This window comes from Salvelinus fontinalis, chromosome 42 (assembly GCF_029448725.1).
Source record: "Salvelinus fontinalis isolate EN_2023a chromosome 42, ASM2944872v1, whole genome shotgun sequence".
Lineage (NCBI taxonomy): Eukaryota > Metazoa > Chordata > Actinopteri > Salmoniformes > Salmonidae > Salvelinus > Salvelinus fontinalis.
In genome coordinates this window covers 16,177,324-16,183,332 of record NC_074706.1, presented here as the reverse complement: position 1 = coordinate 16,183,332, position 6,009 = coordinate 16,177,324, and positions in this window count along the sequence as shown.

Genomic DNA, 6,009 nt, shown 5'->3' with positions numbered 1-6,009 from the left:
AAGATTTTATGAATATTGTAGAAATAGAGGGGTTTACGACTTTGTGGCTGTGGTAACTATTGAGGGGTGTGGCTTTTTTTGTCAAAGCAGCATCATCAGACAGCGTCTTGTGAAACCCTACCATGTGGGCTTTGTAGTTTTTGGTTACACATTCGCCTTTCAATACACTGAGGTGGTTCTATGAATGGCGAACGAATGGCGTCTCTTTGTGGGCACTAATGAAGTAATGACATGCATCTAACTAGCTCACTAAACAGAAAGCTATGGTTCGATTGGCGAAGCCTATATGGAAATTAATGGCGTTTTTGGAAAAACACCGAAAATAATATCTGTGGTTAACACAGGCATTTAGGCTCCCAAGTGGTGCAGCAGTCTAACGCACTGCATCTTAGTGCAAGAGGAGTCACAATAGTATCTGGTTCGAAACCAGGCTGTATCATATACGGCTGTGATTAAGAGTACCATAGGGTAGTGTCGTGGGAATATCTTATACTTTGTTCTATGAGATAATATTCATCATCTAACATCAATTTAGAATTTTTAAGCATTTATGTAATCAATAAAAGCACATAAAGGCTTCATAATTCATTAAGGTCCTGTTCACTGACTGATATTATCTCATAGAACAAAATGTATAAGATCTCCTAAGCCTGTGTTAAATAACCACAGACCTTAATATCATCATTTACCCCAAAACCCTATGCTTTCCCAATAGGAATGGCTGAACAAATCGTAACTAATTCTGTTTTTTAGGACTACAAACGGGAAAGCGCTATAGCTGTCAGTTAATAACATATGTATTTGTTATCTCCTGCTCATAACATTTTGATATCACTCTCTAGTAGTTTCATGCTGTTAGTCTACAATATGAAAAACAAGACAATTTCTAAGGAGGGGAGGCTGAAGAGGACGCCAACCCAGAGTTGCCTCCCTCCTCCCGTTGTGACACAAACTCGTAGCGGGCGTATAGTACGGACCCCCAGCCGCACTTCTTGACTCCGAAGTGCCAAAAACGTCAACTCGTCTGTTCTAGGTTGCATTAATATTTTTGTACAAGCAAGCAGTGAATGAACTAGAGACAGATATTTGGCGCCATGTCAATCTTGATGTCTGTTGCATGAGAGCATAATGTGCCTTTGTATAAATTATCTCATCTGTGATTTGTCATGAACATCCAGGAGACAGACTTTTCTATAAAATGCTGTGGCTAAGTCTTGATGGTTGGGCTCTCAACGAATTACCCAGGGGGGGCTCGTTGACAAGTTCCATTACTGCTATAATTAAATTATAAAGTTTACTTGTTTTTAAGACATTTTAAAGTCTCTCCTTTTGATTAAAATAATTCCATGACACAACCGCTGACATCGAATTAGCATGATAAAGGAATCGTCATTAAAATCCATCGGTTTAAGCTAGATATTAGGTTTTTGTGTGGGCTGTGTCTCAATCCACCGCATCCGCTGATGTTGGCCTTCCGCATCCCGGAAATTGGTCTTCTCCTAAAAATGTCTGTAGCGGCCAAAGGGTTTGGCCTACAAAACAAATATGGCCTACAAATTATGGAAAGATGAAGAACATGATGGTGTTCTTCGTTTTGCTTGCAACCCCCACAAGTGTCACGGGACTCGTCTGATGTAACACTAATATGACCCCACAGAAGAAGTTGAATGGAGCTTAAGGTTGGAACTAATAACAACAAGATAACCAATACATACTGTGCCCGTAAAATGTTTATAGGTTAGGAACTTTTACACTTTGAAAGAAATGGCAAATGGAAATAAAATCGGATGGACATAATACATATATGGGAGAGGTTGAGGGTAGAGGAAGGACAAGAGTTAAAAACAAACAAAATAAAACTATTGTAAAATAAACTGTATCCATAAAATATATGTAGTATGTATAACTAGTTTGCTCCAATTGGAGGAGGGGTGGTACGGTAATAAAGGATATATATGTATATATATGTGTGTATGTATGTGTATATTCAGTTGAAGTCAGAAGTTTACATACTGTACACCTTAGCCAAATACATTTAAACTCAGTTTTACACAATTCCTGACATATAATCCAAGTAAAAATTCCCTCTCTCAGGTCAGTTAGGATCATCTATTTATTTTAAGAATGTGAAATGTCAGAGTAATAGTAGAGTGAATGATTTTTTCCAGCTTGTATTTCTTTCGTCACATTCCCAGTGGGTCAGAAGTTTACATACACTGAATTAGTATTTGGTAGCATTGCCTTGAAATTGTTTAACTTGGGTCAAATGTTTTGGGTAGCCTTCCACAAGCTATCTACAATAAGTTTGATGAATTTTGGCCCATTCCTCCTGACAGAGCTGGTGTAACTGAGTCAGGTTTTGTAGGCCTCCCTGCTCGCACACGCTTTTTCAGTTCTGCACACAAATTTGCCTATAAGATTGAGGTCAGGGATTTGTGATGGCCACTCCAACACATTGACTTTGTTGTCCTTAAGCCATTTTGCCACAACTTTGGAAGTATGCTTGGGGTCATTGTCCATTTGGGAGACCCATTTGCGACCAAGCTTTAACTTCCTGACTGATGTCTTGAGATGTTGCTTCAATATATCCACATAATTCCCCTTTCTCATGATGCCATCCATTTTGTGAAGTGCACCAGTCCCCCCTCCAGAAAAGCACCCCCACAACATGATGCTGCCACCCCCGTGCTTCACAGTTGGGATGGTGTTCTTTGGCTTGCAAGCCTCCCCCTTTTTCCTCCAAACATAATGATGGTCATTATGGCCAAACAGTTTTATCAGACCAGAGGACATTTCTCCAAAAAGTACGATCTTTTTCCCCATGTGCAGTTCCAAACCCAAGTCTGACTTTTTTTATAGCGGTTTTGGAGCAGTGGCTTCTTCCTTGCTGAGCGGCCTTTCAGGTTATGTCGATATAGGACTCGTTTTACTGTGGATATAGATACTTTTGTACCTGTTTCCTCCAGCATCTTCACAAGGTCCTTTGCTGTTGTTCTGAGATTGATTTGCACTTTCGCACCAAAGTACGTTCATCTGTCACGAATCCTGTTTCCTGAGTCGTTTTTTGCCTGTGTTCTGTCCTGGAGTTTTTTTTCCGGCGTCCTGGAACGCACCCTGTCTGGTTGCCGGGCAATGTAGCCAGTTGGGAGTTCTGATTACCCGCACCTGTATCCCATCAGCTATCTGCACACCTGGTCCTGATCATCATCTCTCCTCTTCATAAGCCCGGACCTGACATCCATTCCCCGGATCGTTAGCCATGAACAGTATGTTGTGCCATAGTATCAGCCTCAAGTTGGATAGAATTTGTTTTGTTGTTTTTTACGTATTGCTTGCCTTAAACTTACCTCCGTTTGTTTTGTCTTCAGTTACACACCCGGATCATTTACCCCATTCCCGCCTGGTCGACGGAGGATTCCGCTACCCCGTTGGATTCACCTATTTACTCCCATCAACTCACCACCGCTGCCCGCTACGCCACCTGGATATATCTACCCATTCACATTCACTTGTAAATAAATACTCACCTTCTTCCTACGCTCCTTGTCCTGGTCTGCTTCTGGGTTCGATTTTGAAAGAACGTGACATCATCTCTAGGAGACAGAACGTGTCTCCTTCCTGAGCGGAATGACGACTGAGTGGTCCCATGGTGTTTATTCTTGCGTATTATTGTTTGTACAGATGAATGTGCTACCCATAGGCATTTGGAAATTGCTCCCAAGGGTGAACCTGTTATGCTGATGAAGGAGGACCCAAAAGCGACGTAATAGAAACAGAGTCTTTATTCCAGTCTTAAACAAACAATGATGTTCCTGGATATTATCCAAAGGTAATCCAAAACAGGAAACTGAAAACCTCTTGTCAGTAGAGAGGAACGACTGGAGACGCGACCACCGACTGCAGGTCGCTTCAGGAAGGCACAGACCGTAGCTGACATAGACACCTGCTCACACGCAACATCTGACAAATGCAAAAACACAACAGGGCGGAACAAGGACACAGAGCAGCTAACCTCAAACAAGAATCCGACAAAGACAGAAGCGGAAAACAGAGGGAGAAATAGGGACTCAAATCAGAGGGCAAAATAGGGGACAGGTGTGAAAGAGTAAATAAGGTCGTTAGGAGAATGAGAACCAGCTGGGAGCAAGAACGGAACGATAGAGAGAGAGAGCGGGAGAGGGAAAGAGGGAGGAGGAGAGAGAGGAATAGAAAGAGGGAAAGAACCTAATAAGACCAGCAGAGGGAAGCACAGGGACAAGACATGATGATCAAAGCCAAAACATGACAGAACCAGATTTGTGGAGGTCTACCCATTTTTTTTGTGAGGTCTTGGCTGATTTCTTTTGATTTTCCCATGATGTCAAGCAAAGAGGCACTGAATTTTAAGGTATTCCTTGAAATACATCCCCGGGTACACCTCCAATTGACTCAAATTATGTAAATTAGCTATATCAGAAGCTTCTAAAGCCATGATATCATTTTCTGGAATTTTCCAAGCTATTTAAAGGCACAGTCAACTTAGTGTATGTAAACATCTGAACCACTGGAATTGTGATACAGTGAAATAATCTGTCTGTAAACAATTGTTGGAACAATTACTTGTGTCATGCACAAAGTAGATGTCTTAACCGACTTGCCAAAACAATAGTTTGTTAACAAGAAATTTGTGGAGTGATGGAAAATTAGTTTTAATGACTCCAACCTAAGTGTATGTAAAAAAAAAAAAAAAAAGTTTTTTGGGCAGAAATGCCTTCTCAAAACTTTCATGTGCCTTAATAACAAACTTGTATGCCATCTGTAAATACAAATAAAATTGTTCAATTACGAACCTTGTTGGTTAAGCCACAGAAAAAGGAAGCAACCTTCCCACTAGCCATGATTGGCTGAAATAATGAGTGGGCTGGACATGCCGAGAGATGAGTTCGGATTGGTATGCCATATAGAAGGCTCTGTATATTTGATCTCGTCAGTCTGTGTTGGTAATCCTGTCGAATGCAGATTTTTTTTTAAATTACTGTGTAGTGGAGTTGAATATGTGTTGCTCTACATTTTCTGGAGGATCAAGTTTTAAAATCAGTGGAATTAGAGTATTATAGCTAAGAGACAGAAAACACCTGTCTCCGGATTACTTCTTCAAACTAAGGGCAACCATAGTAGGGCAACCATGGTATGGCATTCCTGACAGGTTGACACTTCCATCATGCATGATGATACAGGTAAGATTCTCTAGCAGTAGCTAGCTACATTTTCAGATATTACACGTTTCTAATTTTGACAGAAAGTGATTAATTTCAAGCTAAAGTGTACTGATAGCTAGCTACCTAACGTTAGCTGGCTGGCTCCCTAGCTGACGTTATTATTCGTATCCCAGAGCCGTATTCATGCAGGGTAGTAACGACATGATTTGGCACTGTGTTCATTGTTTTTTATTAACTAGCTAATGCTAGCTGGCTGGCTCATTAGCTAACGTTACGTGACATCTGTTAACTTTGTTTACCTTGCTAGGTTCATTGTTTACCTTGCTAGCTAGCTATATGTCTTAAGCTAAAGTGTACTGTTAGCTAGCTAGCTGATGTTATTATTCGTGTAATCACCAGAGCCGTTTGCTTGATACTTCCGGCGCCGACAGAGATGGCCGCCTCGCTTCGCGTTCCTAGGAAACTATGCAGTGTTTAGTTTTTTTAAATGTTATTTCTTACATTGTTACCCCAGGAAATCTTAGGTTATATTACATACAGTCGGGAGGAACTATTGGATATAAGAGCAACATCAACTCACCAACATTACGACCAGGAATACGACTTTCCCGAAGCGGATCCTCTGTTTGGCCCACCACCCAGAACAATGGATCGGCTCCCAGCTGGCGACCCAAAACAACGGCACCGCAGACGGGGCAGAAGGAGCGGTCTTCTGGTCAGGCTCCGTAGACGGGCACATCGCGCACCACTCCTGAGCATACTACTCGCCAATGTCCAGTCTCTTGACAACAAGGTAGACAAAGTACGAGCA